This window comes from Meleagris gallopavo, chromosome 1 (genome assembly GCF_000146605.3).
Source record: "Meleagris gallopavo isolate NT-WF06-2002-E0010 breed Aviagen turkey brand Nicholas breeding stock chromosome 1, Turkey_5.1, whole genome shotgun sequence".
Lineage (NCBI taxonomy): Eukaryota > Metazoa > Chordata > Aves > Galliformes > Phasianidae > Meleagris > Meleagris gallopavo.
In genome coordinates this window covers 171,804,878-171,820,807 of record NC_015011.2, presented here as the reverse complement: position 1 = coordinate 171,820,807, position 15,930 = coordinate 171,804,878, and positions in this window count along the sequence as shown.

Sequence of the window (15,930 nt, the reverse complement as noted above, 5' to 3'; positions counted from 1 at the left end):
CATTTCTTGCTCCAGAACTGCCAAATGACAGTGGTAACCAACACTTATCTGAAGTAACCTGTTTGAAATGGCTTTGGTAGAGGATTGAAGGTCAATAAAGTTACAAAAGGGTTAAAAATCAGAAGGGAGATAGGTTTCTGTCCGTGTATGCAGTCTTTTAGTAGTATGTAGTAGAGCTCCTAGTAACCACATCTGTTTTTAAACTAGAAATTAAAATGATAATGTATCTACAATAAACCAAAAATGGGTACCAGTGCAGAAGCTCAGACACATGCACAGTTTAAACATGCTTTGACATGAAGTGTTCTGTACACCATGTACTTTTACATGTTCTCTATTTTTATATGAATGTGTTATACTGAGAGGTTATATTAAAGAGCCCTGGAGCTGTGGAGAAAAGGTGGTAAGCAGCAGAACTGAGACTGAACTCAGGACAGAAGACTTCACTTTATTCAGAACATTTCTAGATAAGGATGAATGGGAAGCTGTGACAAGTGTCTAACTCGGATCCCTTCATATCAAGGAGCTTCTGCTGCTCAGTCCTACAAGTTATTTTTTGAAGATTGTATTTTTATTTTCTAGATTGTTGCTAGGATTAGATATCACGTGTTACAGTCAATATGATAAACAGAAAGTTAGCATCATCCCCTGCTCCAATTACAAAAAATAGATAATGATACATGATGAAGAGACCATTGTTATTTCAGGATACTTCAATCAGAATCAGGAATTGAAATGGAACTCCAAGGTCAGTCTGTTTTCTTAGTGATTTTCATCAGCTGCTTCTGTGAAGATGGAGCCTTCATACAGATCACTGAAACAACTATTTGACCACTTCTTTTGAGACTCTCAGATCCTATGCTTGCCTACTTTTTGCTCTGAAGTCGACCCTGAAAAAATACTGCATACAATTCCAAAATCTGTCTGGTTTTGCTTATACACACTACTTAACATCCAACACTACTTGTCTTAGCGCAGGCTTTGAAACTTGATCAACAGAGCCAAGTTTAAAAGATTCATCCCAGCCAAGCTCACGATTCTTTTAGCAGACAGCTTAAAAAAAAAAAAGTATCTAGATGGTTAACTATGCTGTTAAGCAACTAATATGGCTTTTAGATTAATACAAGCCACAAGCTGCTAAATACACATGAACAGCTTCACAATCTTGTCAAGAATGTTAAGGTGATCCTAAAAAGTAAAAGCAAAAGTCTCATAAATTCCAAGCTGCTTCACAGCAGTGAATCCTGCTTACTTGCTTAGAAGTCACTAACTAGAGGTCTTTTCTGTCTTCTGCATTTGCCAGCAAATCTGTTTGGAAACACTGCACTGTCTCATTGGCACTGACTTCTGTGTATCCTAAACTTACCAGTTCAAAGACCTCTGCATTCTCCAGTAGCTTCTGCCTGAAGACCAACTTTGTTGCTCCAGAACAAAGCTTTAGAGAAATTCTGGGAATAAGGGATTAACTTAGAAGATAAAAGAAAAGAAACAATTATTTGGGCTGAGGGACAAAGTTTGCAAACACTGCAAAATGCTTTACAAAGTTAAATTGCACTGAATGGTAACACAGAGAAAAGGAAGAAATAACACACAACAATAATAATAAATTACACATATTTTATACTTCAGTGCACTCTTGACATGTTCTCACAATTGCTTCAAAGTGTGGTATCTTCGCACTGCATGTGCAGAATGCTTTTTTTCCATATCATAATCCTGACTTGAAAATGGGGGAATCTAACTCTTTCCCTATGATGGGAGAAGGAAGTGAAGCTTCATTTTGGGGATTTTAAAATAAGCACACTGATTCATCACTTGCTCTTTCATTTTCAAGTGGTTGTGATAAAGAGACTGACACAGTTACTACTCTGAAGTCTGAGCAAGTAGCCATGCTAAAATAAACAGCTTCTGGTTCTGGAATTGCTTCTTAGAAGCAGTATAACAAAAGACATTATGTCTGCATTGCACAGACACTTTTTTCAAACCAAATATTTTTCTGACCATTAGCCCAAAACCAAGATTAAAAGCTTGTCCAAGGTTAGGACAAAAACATTTGAAAGTTGTAAGTACAAGATACTACCACTGTTCTGCAACAAGGCCAAGATCAGCAGGATGTGGAAAAGCTGTCAGCATTCAGTTAGATCCTGCAGTTCACCATGTACCTGCCAAACAATGATTCACAATGGATTTTTTGGAATGTTGTACAGTGATCAAAGAAAGCCATCAAGAGAAGCATTACGGTTTGCTGCATAGATGCAAGCAAATCAAGACTGGATTATTCTAAAGAGATCTTATCTAAGTAAAAACAACTGATGGATTTAATATTGATATTCTGATTAATGTTCAAAGAATCAGATTAAAAGGACACTCCTTTCTAATATCAGCAAGCAAGAAACTATAAGTAAAACAAATAAAATCCAATCCAAACACCAAAGACATATACATAACTCATGTACTTTGACTCACTGAAGCAATACATTCTTTGCCTTCAAAGCACAACCAACTTGCACACTAGAGGCAATGGCAGACACCTTGCCAATGAATATTCAGCTTGCTCAAAACATTCTGCTATTCTCTACCCTTCAAAACCAGACTTCCTGGCCTGTGCCAATGCAGTGCTTCCACAGCTGTCACTTCCCAACAGTGTAAAGAATTAGAAACTCATCCCTACCCAGAACTCCCTATAGCTGCCTGCAGCAAGCAGCCACACCTGGGAAGGCTGCCCAGCACAGCCCATGGGACTGCCTTTCTGCTGCTATACATCACCAAACAGTCATGGAGCATCCATCAGGCCAGGTTCCTCCCCAGATCTGACAACATAATTAAAAAGGCATCAATTTAAGAAACAGGGTGAATGAGAAAACAGAGCATTTTGACTGAAATACGAATTGCTTCCAAGATTTTCCTTGAAATTATCTGTTAAAAATAAAGTTTCATTTAAAAATCTAAGGATGGCTCTCGCCACAGCAGGGAAAATATACTGAAGCTTGTGCATATTTGAATGAAAGCAAGTACTTCTGAAGTATCACAATAGCTGTGACCCCTCTTTTCTCTATTTCAAAGTGAAGCAAAACAAAAAAAAAAAACAACAACCACATAAGTAACATCTGTTGCTCCATCAGCCAAAGCAGCTGGTATGTGGGCCATCCAGAAATTCTATCTTGGCTGATTAAACAAAGCAGTACCAATGTGATACCCTGAACTGGAGCTCTCCCCAATACATGCATTTTAATAAATCCAGATAATTGATCTAGACTACACTTAAACTAGCTTTGAATCTTGGAAACGACATTCTCTTCAAGGTCATATTTCAAATGTCACCACCACTAGCTGTAGCTTGCCATGACTAATGAAACAAAGCTGTTAAGACCTCAGGATATAAAGGAAAGACCAAAAAGGCCCAACCTGCCCAAGTTTGATAACAAAATAACTTCATCTCTTCCTGTTCCTTACCCTGCATCCAGATTTATCTGTTGCTCGGTAAAAGAGCTTTGTACAACCAAAACTGTGCAAGATTGCAGGAAAATGATGAATAGGTAAAGAAGTATGAATATTTGTGACATTTTAGAACAGCACACAGCCAACATTCCTCTACATGCGGCTTTTAAAAATAGAGAAAAGCAAAATAAGTAAATAAATGAGATGAATTAAAAAACACCAAACATTTTCCTCAAAATTGAAGCAGCTCTGAAGTGAGGCAGAAGACAAAGCAAAAGTGCAGAAGATCAAGCAAGGATTCTTGCTTCAGAATTTTGCAGGAAGGGATCAAACTAGGATTTCTTTGTATCATTTTTTGTATTTACATGCACACCCAATAGTCCATCCTTAGCATCTAGTGCAAACCTTGATTTAACAAATCATTCACAATTAAAAAGGGGCAACGTCTTGTGTTGTGTATTGACTCCCTTGTATCACACAGCTGATTGTCAATGCCTTTATTAAATCAATAGCAATATAGTACAACTATACATGATTTAGATCTATTTGATTGTTTGTCCAGCCCAGAGCAGGGGAGGCCTCATGATGGCTGCAGTTCCTCACAGGGAGTGGAGGGGCAGCGACAGGGCCTGAGGGAATGGCATGGAGCTATGTCAGGGGAGGGGCAGGGGAAAGTTCTGCCCCAGAACGTGGTTGGGCCCCGGGACAGGCTGCACAGGGCAGTGGGCATGGCCCCAAGCTGCCAGAGTTCAAGAAGTGTTTGCACAATGCTATCAAATAGGGTTGAAATGGTGAGTGGTACTGTGTGGAGCCAATTGGGTCCCTTCCACTTAGGATATTTTATGGAAGAGGGACCGGAGAGTGACTACTTAATAGTGTAATGACAGAACAAGGGATAATGACTTTAAACTCTAAGATTTAGATTAGAATTCAGAAAGAAATTCTTCACAATGAGCAAGGTGAGGCACTGAACAGGCTGCCCAGGGAAAGGGAACGTCCCAGCCCTGGAGGCATTCAAGGCCAGGCTGTGAGGGGCTGTGGCAGCCCAGCCTACGGCAGAGGGCTTGGAACTGGATGGTCTTCAAGATCTTGCCTAACTCAAACCATTCTACCTGTCTATTTATACAGCAACTACTGACAATAGTAAATGGAAATTCTGGTCACCTGCTGATTTTCAGTGAGGTTACAGAAAAGTCTCAATTCTGTGCTAACAATTATCCGAATTACGCTTTCAAGGAAATCTACCCAAAGAGACTGGTCAGCTGAACTCATTTCTTATGAAAATACAAGCATGCTAAAGAACTTTTTCTCACAGCCAAGCTCCAACATAGTGGTACCCTCTCATATCTAAATTTCAGTTTCATTAATTTTAAGACGTTCTGTGAAGTAATCATGGTTAAAATTAGCATCTCTTCCTCTTTTCCAGATACTTTGAAGGCAGTACAAAAAGAGGCTAATTTTCAGCTCGGAGTGGGATGTGTTTCAGTAAGCTACATTAGGCGGTGCAGAAACATTAAAAGCAAAACTCATCTACTCTCCTATGAGACTGAACTATTAGGAACTTGTACTGTTAAACACAAACACTCCCCCACCACGATCTAAACAAGAGTACTACTTTGATGGCACCAAAAGCTGGGAAGAATACACATTACAGTGCTGACTAATGTAGCTTTTGCGCTGATACTCGCCAAGCCACAGGCACAAGCAACCCTGCCAATGCCAGCATATCAGGCAATGCAAGGAAGCTACAGACCAATGCCGTCTCATCAAAGCCACACCAAACTGGGCAATTAAGAGTTTCCCAATTCAAGTCCTAATCAAAATATCAAAAATAAGGACGTTGAGAAACTGATATTCACCAGCTCATTTGATCTCGGCAGGTTAAGAGAAAAAGGGGGATGGAATGGAGAAGTGTACTTTAAGTAAAACATTGGTGTGGATTTGCAGTATCAGATCTGGATTTTAAAGCCTGTTATATAAGAGGAAGGGAAAAAACCCTCCAGTTTGACCAGGATCTACACTATTTGAATGACTGATCCCATTTAGATATAACCCTAACAGTAACAGAGAAAATAATGATCACTAATATTCCAGTGTCCTTTTCTCCCACCTAATTGTTTTTTATAATACATATTTTTTTATTTAATAAATATTTAGACCATGACCATAAGCTTTCAAATTGACCTTTCTCTTCAGAGATTAGAATATTGGTATAATTCAGAGTATCTACACTCAGCCTACAGCCTGCGCTCTACCTTGCAGCTGGTTCAAAAGGACAAGTTCAGGTCAAAGACTTTATCTACTTACTTTGCTTTTTTCAGCCTGTGCTATAACTTTTACATTAAGTATGTTTTTGTATATAATTGATTCATATAATTTTTAAGTAAATCATGCCTCGAGTGATTTGTAAGGCTATTTGGGCAATTGGAAATTATTTTAAGTGCATTATACAGAAAGAAAATTCAATGTTCCCCTTTTAATAATCCCCAAATGGTTTTTAAAGAACATTGTAAGGCCTATATCATGGAATATAGTATCCGAAAGAGAAAATACAAAGGATAGGCTGCTATTTATGGCATTAATTAAAATAGGTAAATTTTTCCTTTATTCTCCTACGCCTTGTCTTCCTTGTTCAAAACTTGCAGATTATAGCAAATTTGGTGCAAAAATGGGGCTGGAGGTTTTCTGTTTTCACACTGAAATACCAACACTGTACCCACTGCTTTATTCCCAATTTGAAAAAGTTACTGCAGTTGGTTTCTTAAGGTGCAGTACAATATTTGAAATTTAGTATCTAGGTTATCAAACATAATTTTAAGTCAAGTTATTGTTCAGGGATTTCCAAAAGGTTTATCAAAGATGACTGCACTATTGCTTTCCTTATGAATATCCTCACTAGCAAACACCTTATTTTTATTGCTACACAGGAAAAGTTTCCACACTTCTCCATTTATAGTAAGGTGAAAAAATAATAAATTCATTAATAAAATTCATAACAGCAAGAGATAAACCTGCACTCCACTCAGTCAGCCATCAAGCTGAGAACACCCCTCAGTGACTGGCTTGAGACTGAACTCCAGTTATCTCAGGTCAAAGCGTTTCTAAACTAATCCAAGCCAAGTCAAATCCAGAGCTAGCCTGCAGGCATGTCACTTCATGTAAGCCAGGCTAGTACAGGGTAACAAAGGGCTTTTAATAAACAGATCAAGAAGTGGAAAGTGTTTTTTTGGCCATAGTTATCCTAAGGCTAGCCTCTGCTCAGTGCCTACAAAACGTGGCTGCAGGTAATCTAACTTTTTGCCCAAATGCTAGCAAATTTCTCATAATTCAGCTTCTCCTTGTACCCTGAAAGGCAGGTTGTGACGGCAGATTCCTCTTGGCATTTTATCTACAGGAGAAAATAGCTATTCTTGGCCTTTTCCAACACACCTGTGGGCACAATACATGCAGTAGCTTTTCTGCATGCAACAAACTACTGGTTTACACCAGATTCACTTCACCCTCTCTGTAGATATTCCCAGTGCTAACTGACTCAAAAACACCGTTGAATAGCACTCATGTGACACTGAAATGCAATGGCACTTCATTGGAGAACCAGCAAGAGCAGATAAACCAGATCTGAGCCACAGATTCTATGCTAAGATCAAAAGACCCTATTTGTGTGCCTACATTAGCCCCTAAGGAAGAACCAAATCCTCTCATCCTTTTATTTTCACAGAAGTGGATTTAGTAATATGCCTGCACTATGCACAACATTTTGTGTAAGTATTAATTAAAAACAAAATTCTTGCACTGTTTGAAGACTTGATTATCACTTACAGAATTACGAGGCAAATCAATTCCCTCCTTTAAAAATACTAGTTTGGAAAAGCCCAAGAAAATTGCTTAGCTACTTTGGGTCCATGTACTCAAATTCAGAACCATACCACTGATGGCTGCAAGACAGCCTCCAAAATAAAATTTTATACTAACGCAGAATTATGACTCACAATATGCTCATTCTATCTGCATCCATTTTAGAAAACTGATGAACTGATGACAGGTGTCAGTTTGTGCTTCTTAAAAGAAAGATCAGATGGGAATCCAGATTGTAGTTATCCAAGAGGTCAAATAAGAAAAATACTTTTTAGTGTTCCACAGAGCCACGTGTTCAGAAGTGTTCTTCACAGCACTTGCTTCTAATTCTACCTAATGAGAACATTCGTTGCTCTCAATGAATTCACATTTTTTTACATTGTAAAAAAAAAAAAATAATTTTTTAACTGGAGAATCACACAATTTATTGTATAGTGTATTAAACCATCCCCAAAAACATGCATTTTCCAATGCGTTATGCATATGCAATTATTACAGACCATAGGAGTCTCATAGTTGTGGAGAACAGGAGACTTGTAATGACTCAGAAAGAGAAGCCAACACCTTAATTACACTTAAAAGGAAAATATAAAATTTATAAAGTACTCCTTCCAGCAGTCAATAAGGAGACCATACTCCAAAGAACACCAAGCTTACACTCCCCTCTGTCTATTAGCGCCAAGAATGAAGTCACTGGGTAGAGTGTCCCTGTCCTTTGTGCAGCAGGAGCTGTTCCTTGGCAACCAATGCAGACAAGCGAGTTGCCACGGAAACAGAAAAGACTAATTTATAAAAACTCTAAAACAAAGCAACTGTAAAGGCAAGCCTAAATAGAGTGGGTATGTTCGGCATTACTTCCTATAGAATTCCTGTTGTAAAAACATAATAATAATAATAGAGGAAACTGTAGTAAAACTGGATTTACGGGCAGTTATCGTTTCATCTCATCAGAAGAAAGTAGTTCCTCTCTCCTTTTGGTTTATTCTTCAAATATACCTGAAGATTTACACCACAGCTGAAGATGAACTCTTCCCATTTAAGGCAGCGTTTTTCCTTCAGGGAAGAGGAGCATTAATGGAAAAAGGTACAGAACAACTGGCTAGGGGTGTGCCCAGAATATTTGTTAGCAGGACAAAACAAGTGTTCACATACTGAGAACACAGAAAAACCGTGTCCAGGAATGTTCATTCACATTTCTTATTTATTAGTAGAACATGTTTTATCTTCTTCAGTAGTTAAGGACACATGCCAGAGAAATGCACCTCCTGAATGCATTTTCTTTTAGCAAATGTGTATGTGTGGAGAGCACGTGCAAGAAAGTTTTACCAGTGAAGAAGGGGGAAAAAAAAAAAAACCCCACATTCTGCATTCTCCAATAGAAGATGACAAAATAGAAACCAAGTCCTGTTTTCAAGGAGAAAAACTAATGCATTCAGCTGCCTAGCCAAGCAGCTTAACTATTTGCTATGATATACCTGAAATACAAAGACAGGAGTGGGAGAGCCTATTGACATTTGTGCACAGAGACCAGACCACTGATGGCAGGTTCCCCACTGATGGGTGCAGGATGCACTCTCCTCATGCTGCATTTACTGTAATTCCCTTCCAACTCACTGTGACACTTCCAGAGAGCAAGAGAGAGTAGTCATGGCTAATTGCAAAAGATCTGTGTGCTGACTGGCTGGTTGGTACCTACTGTGCTTATAACACCAGCTGGTTACTGCCAAAAACAACAGAAATGAGAAGATTTCTGTCTGCCTTACCTCTGTAAAAGGACCAGTAAGTCTGCAGCACTGAGGGTGTCCATCTGAGGCTGACTCAGCCATAAAATTCCATGAAGTAATTGAAATTGCTTCTAAATTGTGACTGCTCTTTCAAGCTTGACTTCAGCAGACCAATAGGTTCAAAATGTATTAGGCAAGGCCTGAAATAAATTGTCTCCGGCTTTATTTCCTTGGGAAAGTAGTCTGAAACTGAACACATCAGCAAGTTTAAAAGAACACGCAAGAGTAAAATCACCAGTCTCCTCTTGAGACTTTCTGTAAATGAGCAAAATTATTCACACAAGCGTACTCATTCTCAGCAACTCAGTGAACTGTGAAAACCGGGCTGGTATTCTCAGTAAAATTTGGTGATGATCTGCAAGGTTCTCAGGTGTGTAACACTCACCAAAGCTAAAGGAAAGCAGCTGCTCCAGAGAAGTGCTGCACATCAAGCAGTTATTGTGAAATATAAAAGGAAAAGCAATATAAACATATACACATACACACACAAATCAGTTGCACAATTTCATAAAACCATTTAGCTGGAAAAAGACCTCCAAGATCAAGTCCAACCATTCTTCTAACACTGTAAGTCCACTGCTAACCCACATCCCTAACAGTCACATCCACACTTCCCTTAAATACTCCCACAGATCAAAAGATCAGCACTGTTATTAAAATGACTCTGTTGGTAATAAGTTTTTGCGAAGCTCAAAATGATTTTTACAAATATCTGAAAGCAAGTGGCAAGCTGTTTGCATATACATATGGCAGAGCAAGATTAGGGACAGATTATCCCCAACTTCCTAGTAAAAATTTCCTCTCAAGCTACCTCATAAATGAAAACTACAACAGCTGGCTTCACAAGAAATAGAGGAGTAGTCCAAATGGGCCTTGCTCGATGCTGGTTTCCAGCAGAACCAAACTTCCCCATGTTGAGGGAAATCTGAGTCATACTAATGGAGAAAGGTAGTGGGAAATCCACCTGGAAAAATAACATGCAGCAGAATGCCAAGTTCTGGCTCACAGTCAACAGGTGGAAACAAACAAGCAAACCAATAAAAACAGCAGATCCCTAACTTCTTATTTGTTTTTGAGGGAAGAAGTGCTATGAAAGCTAGAGCGCAAGTGTATGCACACACAGGCACACGGAACAGCTCTGGCCTGCCATTCCTCAATGGTCAAACTACTGAATAGTGGAGATTTAGAATCACAGAATCATAGAATCACTCAGGTTGGAAAAGACCTTAAAGATCATCAAGTCCAACCACGACCTAACCATCCTACCCTAACTCTAACAACCCTCTGCTAAATCATGTCCCTGAGCACCACATCCAAACGGTTTTTAACCACATCCAGGGATGGTGACTCAACCACCTCCCCGGGCAGCCTATTCCACTGCTTAAAAACCCTTTCTGCAAATAATTTTTTCCTGATATCCAACCTAAACTTACCCTGGCACAACTTGAGGCCATTTCCCCTCATCCTGTCACCTGTCACCACTGAGAAGAGACCAGCCCCGTTCTCGCTTTCAGATCTTGGAAGAGAGCAATAAGGTCTCCTTCAGCTCCTTTTCTCCAGATTAAACAGCCCCAGTTCCTTCAGGCAGGTATCCTTGAAGGAATGAAATCTGAATTCCATACGGCCATTAAATAGTAATAATATCTCTCTTAGAAATAGATTGATCATAACTTTGCTCAGGAAATTATGTTTACTGGGGGAAGGAAAAATCACCTCAAAACACACATTCTGCTGTTTCCCTTCCAACCCTCACTAGAGATCATCCACTTATAGGAAGGCAAAAAAAACTAGTTGGCCCAATTGTTTTGCATTGTTGTTAAATAGCTTTAGTCTAGACAAAATAACATAATAACATGTTTGAAGACAGTTTTCAGAGAGCTTTAAGTTTTATGAATGAGAACACCACACACACACACACAAAAAAAAAAAACAACCACCCACATCCATGGTTAATTTAGTTCATTATTTTACTGCAGGCTGCATCACAATACTACGAACTTGTTAGAATTAGCCAGTTGACTCAGAATGTCATTATTCATGGCAGTTAAATCCATTCTGAAAAAATGAAAGTTTGAGATCAAGAAGCCTACAGAAGAGGATTTTCAAGTAATATGGAAACAAAACAAAAAGTTAGCCTACCAAGGCCACAAGTCCTTCATTTGCTAAGTTTTTTGTTAGAAAAAGCTTTGCCAAATTAACTCTTGAGAAATGTCTACAGTTGATGCTTTTTTAGACTTGTATAAATCTAGGGTAAATACTTGGATACATCATAGCATGTGTAGATGGCAGAAGACTTAAATTACTTGTTACAACCTGGACAGATTTAGAGTGCTCTTGTCCCTCTGTCCCTCTTCAGGTTACACTATTTGGAATTTGCCACAGGACAGCTTCTTTTCCCTCTGCAGTGCCTACCAGTACTTGTTCTACTCCCACAGTTTTGTTAGGAGTTTCATGAGGTGGTAAATCATTTTTTCTCCTGACCTCCTGTATAAACACAGAGTGTGAGCGCTTTGTGCTGCTTTTTACAAACACCCCTTTCCCTGTTGTTCCATCTGCACTATCTCTAGCCTCACGATTCCCATGTATTAGCATCAGTCCATGGTAAGTTTATGTTGTTTCCTCAACTTCTGTCCATATCTCCACTCATGAAGGTATTATCTGTGCCCACACTCACCTTCACAGTCACTTTTAAATTATCATCTTCTCCTCTAAGTCTCTATTTCAAAGTGACTGAGATCAGCCTCAATAAAAATGAAAAATATATATCATACTAAAGACAAAAATGCCTTGGTCTGATTTTGCATAAGCCTCCCATCCTAGTTACCCTTCACTTTCTACCTAACTTGACAGCAGAAGTTGTGTCTTTTCTAAACATCTCAAAAAAACCTGTTTCAGCTGTATATGACAAGCTGAAAAAGACTTGACACCTTTTCAAAAGACACTGAAGAAGTTTTTTTTGTAACAAATTCAAAGACTTATTTCCAGGGAATAATCTAAAGTAATTCAGAATATTAAAAAAAAAAACCAACAAGAAGAGTTGGTAACGCACTCAGCGAGTCCCAAAGAACAGAAATACAAAGACTATCATTGACTTGGGATACAAAAAAACTCTACCTATGTTCTTTTTTGTAAGGCTGCCTGTCTTTTCAGGACTGCTGAATAATGCTAAATTGTGACAGGCTGCTTAAAATATATACGTGTACACATACATATGCAACGTACACATATAAAGAGTAAATATATGGCATGTATACATACATGCTCACACTAAGCCCAATGACTGCGTAACATCCTAGCATTCCTGTTTCTCTGCAGCACCAGAACAAGATGACTCAGGTTGAAACTAATGGCAAAGGGATAGCCTCCCCTATCCAGTGGAGAACTTTTAAGGAGAGTTACTGGAGGCACTGGTGAAGAACTTCAATGAGTAAAGGCACAATACAGCTCCTTATTCTGAGCACCAGACTCTTACATCAGCAGTCCTCTTGGTTATTTGCCTGTAAGAGAGGAAACAAAGCATTCCTCTTACTATAGAGGCACCACATGACATTCAGTCACTCCCTTCTCCTTCTGTACACGTCCCCCAGTCTCTGCTTACCATATTGAGGACAGCTAATGCTAATACTAGTCTAACTGTCTGCATGTAAGTAAGGCACACAAATTTTAGTTTGCCTGTTTCAGGTGAAGAAAGCAACCAACGTCAACAACTGGTTTCACAGAGATTCTGGTCAACAGTACAACCACTAAAGACTCCTTACTTCATTCTCCCACATACATACATTTTTCTGCTATCTCATGGCAATGAAGTTTTCAGTACTTCTTGTATTAAAGGCTTCACATATTATGCTTATGTACTCTTATCTAGTTTTTGTTCCTATATTTCTGATAGACTACTTGATTATCTTTCCTACATTAACTACTAGATTTTCACTTCGTTAAATCTTACACTGATGGCACTCTTTGTTCCCAATTCCCAAAAATCATACTCTATTTAAAACAGATTCCTCCAGAGCATTTGAAAAGCTCCTCAATCTGCCCCAGAACAGATGTGATCTGGTTCAGGAACTGAAACATCTGAATATTTTCTTTTCCCTTAAAGCTTATACATTTTCTTCTTTTCCAGGCTTATTTAGGAAACTGAATTCATTAGAGCATACAAGGTATTTTTATGAAGCAAAAATATGGTATTACACACATAATATCATTTCAGATAGCAAGAGGAAATAGATTAATTTTTTGATCCAAGGGCATGCACCCCAAACCCAATTGTTACCCAGCTGTAAACCTCAGTACCTCCATCACATCCACACTGGTGCAGTGACCTTGTTCATGCTCATGTAGCTCCAGCAAGTAGAACACAGAAAATAGATTACCTTGTATCAGAATCAACAATGAAACATACAGACTTTCATAACCATGAGCTTCTGTATTGTTAACCTTTTTATTCTTAAGCGTGAGGACAGAATTACAGCATACATGCATTTGTTCTCATGTGAACAGAGTTCCTTGTTATCAGTATCTAGCATGCCAGCATCATTTCCTGCAGTACATTGCATTCACCTCTCAGTTATTTCCTCTGCAAAGAGCTTGTAAGTATGACACTTGAACTCTCTGTACATTGCATTATCAGTAACTCAGATTCTATTTGGGTGTAAGATGCAAACACTGATTTCATGCTGTATGGGAACTGTTGAATTACAGCCTGAACCTTTCACCTGGGAAAGGATCAGTCAGCCCTGGGACACAGATGAAGGCAATTCAGCTGTGTGATCAGAAGGGTTGGAACCTGGCTGCACCTTTCAGAGACCCCATTGAAGGGCTGACTGCCACTCTGGAAACATCTCTGGTTGGAGATCCATCCCTTATGGAGTCTTTTCTGTGAGCCTAGATCTTCAGAAACAGATGAGCACCTTTACTTTTCCTGTGAAATATCATCCTATCCATGCTGATTCCTTTGCTGTTACATTCCTGTATCACCCTTCCACTGCGTTAATCGTTCCGATTGTAACATGTGCATAGAGAAACAGCAGAAGGTTAAGCAAATGTTCTATTTAAAAAGTCACCATGTGCATTTTGGGCAATAAATGTCTTCCCCCACTTTTAATCAAAGGCATTCTATCCTTGCTATTCCACTAGATGCGCCCAATCTTCCCCTACCTTCTGTAAGCTTGAGAAAATTATTGCTTAAACCAAGCCAAAAAGATAATTAAAACCAGTTCAAACTGAGATTTCATTCTCCATTCACACAATGAGTAAATGTCTCCTACAGTTTTAAGCTGTTAAAGCTCAGAGGAGTTTTACACAGAAGAAGTTTCTGAGATTCAACATTTAATAGAAAACCAAATCCACCAGAACAACTGATGCAGGAAAGGCAATCAGCCTTAACTACTTAACACAAGTTTTATTTCCAGTAACATCAAACTCTGACTTCAAAGCCCTCTAAAGCTTTGCTGCTTGCTTTCTAAAGTTAAACTTATCTCTGACAATTTCCTACCCATCTGTTCTCATTTTTATTTATGTGTAAAGTACCATAACTCTGTCCTGCATGCCTCAAGTCTCCAAAGATTTCTTTGCTCTTCTGTCTGTGACTTCAAGAGTTCAATCCTATTGAAGAATCACAATTTCCCCCTCAGCAGCTTTCTCAAGCAAAAACATCTCCTTGTAGCAGGTGCTCCAACTTATTTCAGAAGTTCATGAGAGGAAAAGAGTAATGGAAAGCATTCAGTAAAAATTCCAGAACAAACCGTATGTTATCTTGCAATCCTTGCCATAGGTTAATGGTGTGTGACATCATGCAGACAGTCTCATTGGGGTGACTTATTTATAGAAAGTTAAGCCGTTTTCAGACAACTACTGTCTTCACGCAATACAATGGAAATGTTTTAACCTACTGGTAATTGTATTAGTTCCTAAATCTGATTGAGTCTGAACGTTCTGCCCCCATGAACTCGGGCACGGCAGTGGAAACATAGATTCAGAAGAGATTACTCCAATACTTCCTACAAGATTGAACAAATTAATGTCAAGCTTAAAGGGGAATAGAGAGAGAAAAAGAATAGATTATTCTTAACTGATTTAATAGTACTTAACGTACTTGTCATCTTTAAGACCCTCTAAGTCTCCATCCCAGTTCTGCTCACAGCAGAGTCCTCAGACACAAATTAAGAGAACTACAATTCTATCTCAATCTTCTATATACAGCAACATTTGTAACAGAGGGATCTGGATTCATCTTTAATTTGATGAGCACCTCTGAAGTCTGTCAGTGCCCTAGACTTACCCTCTACACAAAAAAATAGCAGAGGCAATTCCTGCTCAAATAGTTTGAATACCTGAAGAGATTTGTGTTTCTTCCCACTCTCTGCAAGATAACAAAATGCGTGCCTAAAGGAGCAGGAAAGTATTGAAAATAAGTTAGGGCCATTCACAGTTTACTGTGAACTCAATTTATTGTCTTTCAGATCAGCTTAGCAAAAATGTGCCGAAGACAAATTTAAGTGGAAATAAGTAAACAATCAAGGACACATTTGTGCTAATCCTCATGTAAGTAGGTGTTCAAACTTGAATATGACTTGAATACAAAAAGTTATCAGCCTTTAGTTTTTTAATAACTCAACTTTGTCAAAAGATAAGTAGCTGAGATTTCCAATTGTCAGTGTAAGAACTACCAACCTAACAATCCCAGGAATAGAATTATACTGAAATGCACAGATTAATAAGCAAATACTTAAATTCTAGTGCGCTGTGCAGAGCACAAAGAATTTTTGCTATGAATAAGACACTTCAATTTCTGAGGAAGGAAACCTGTACTACAGAAAACTTTGAGAAGAAAACTTCCTTTTCTTTTTTTTTC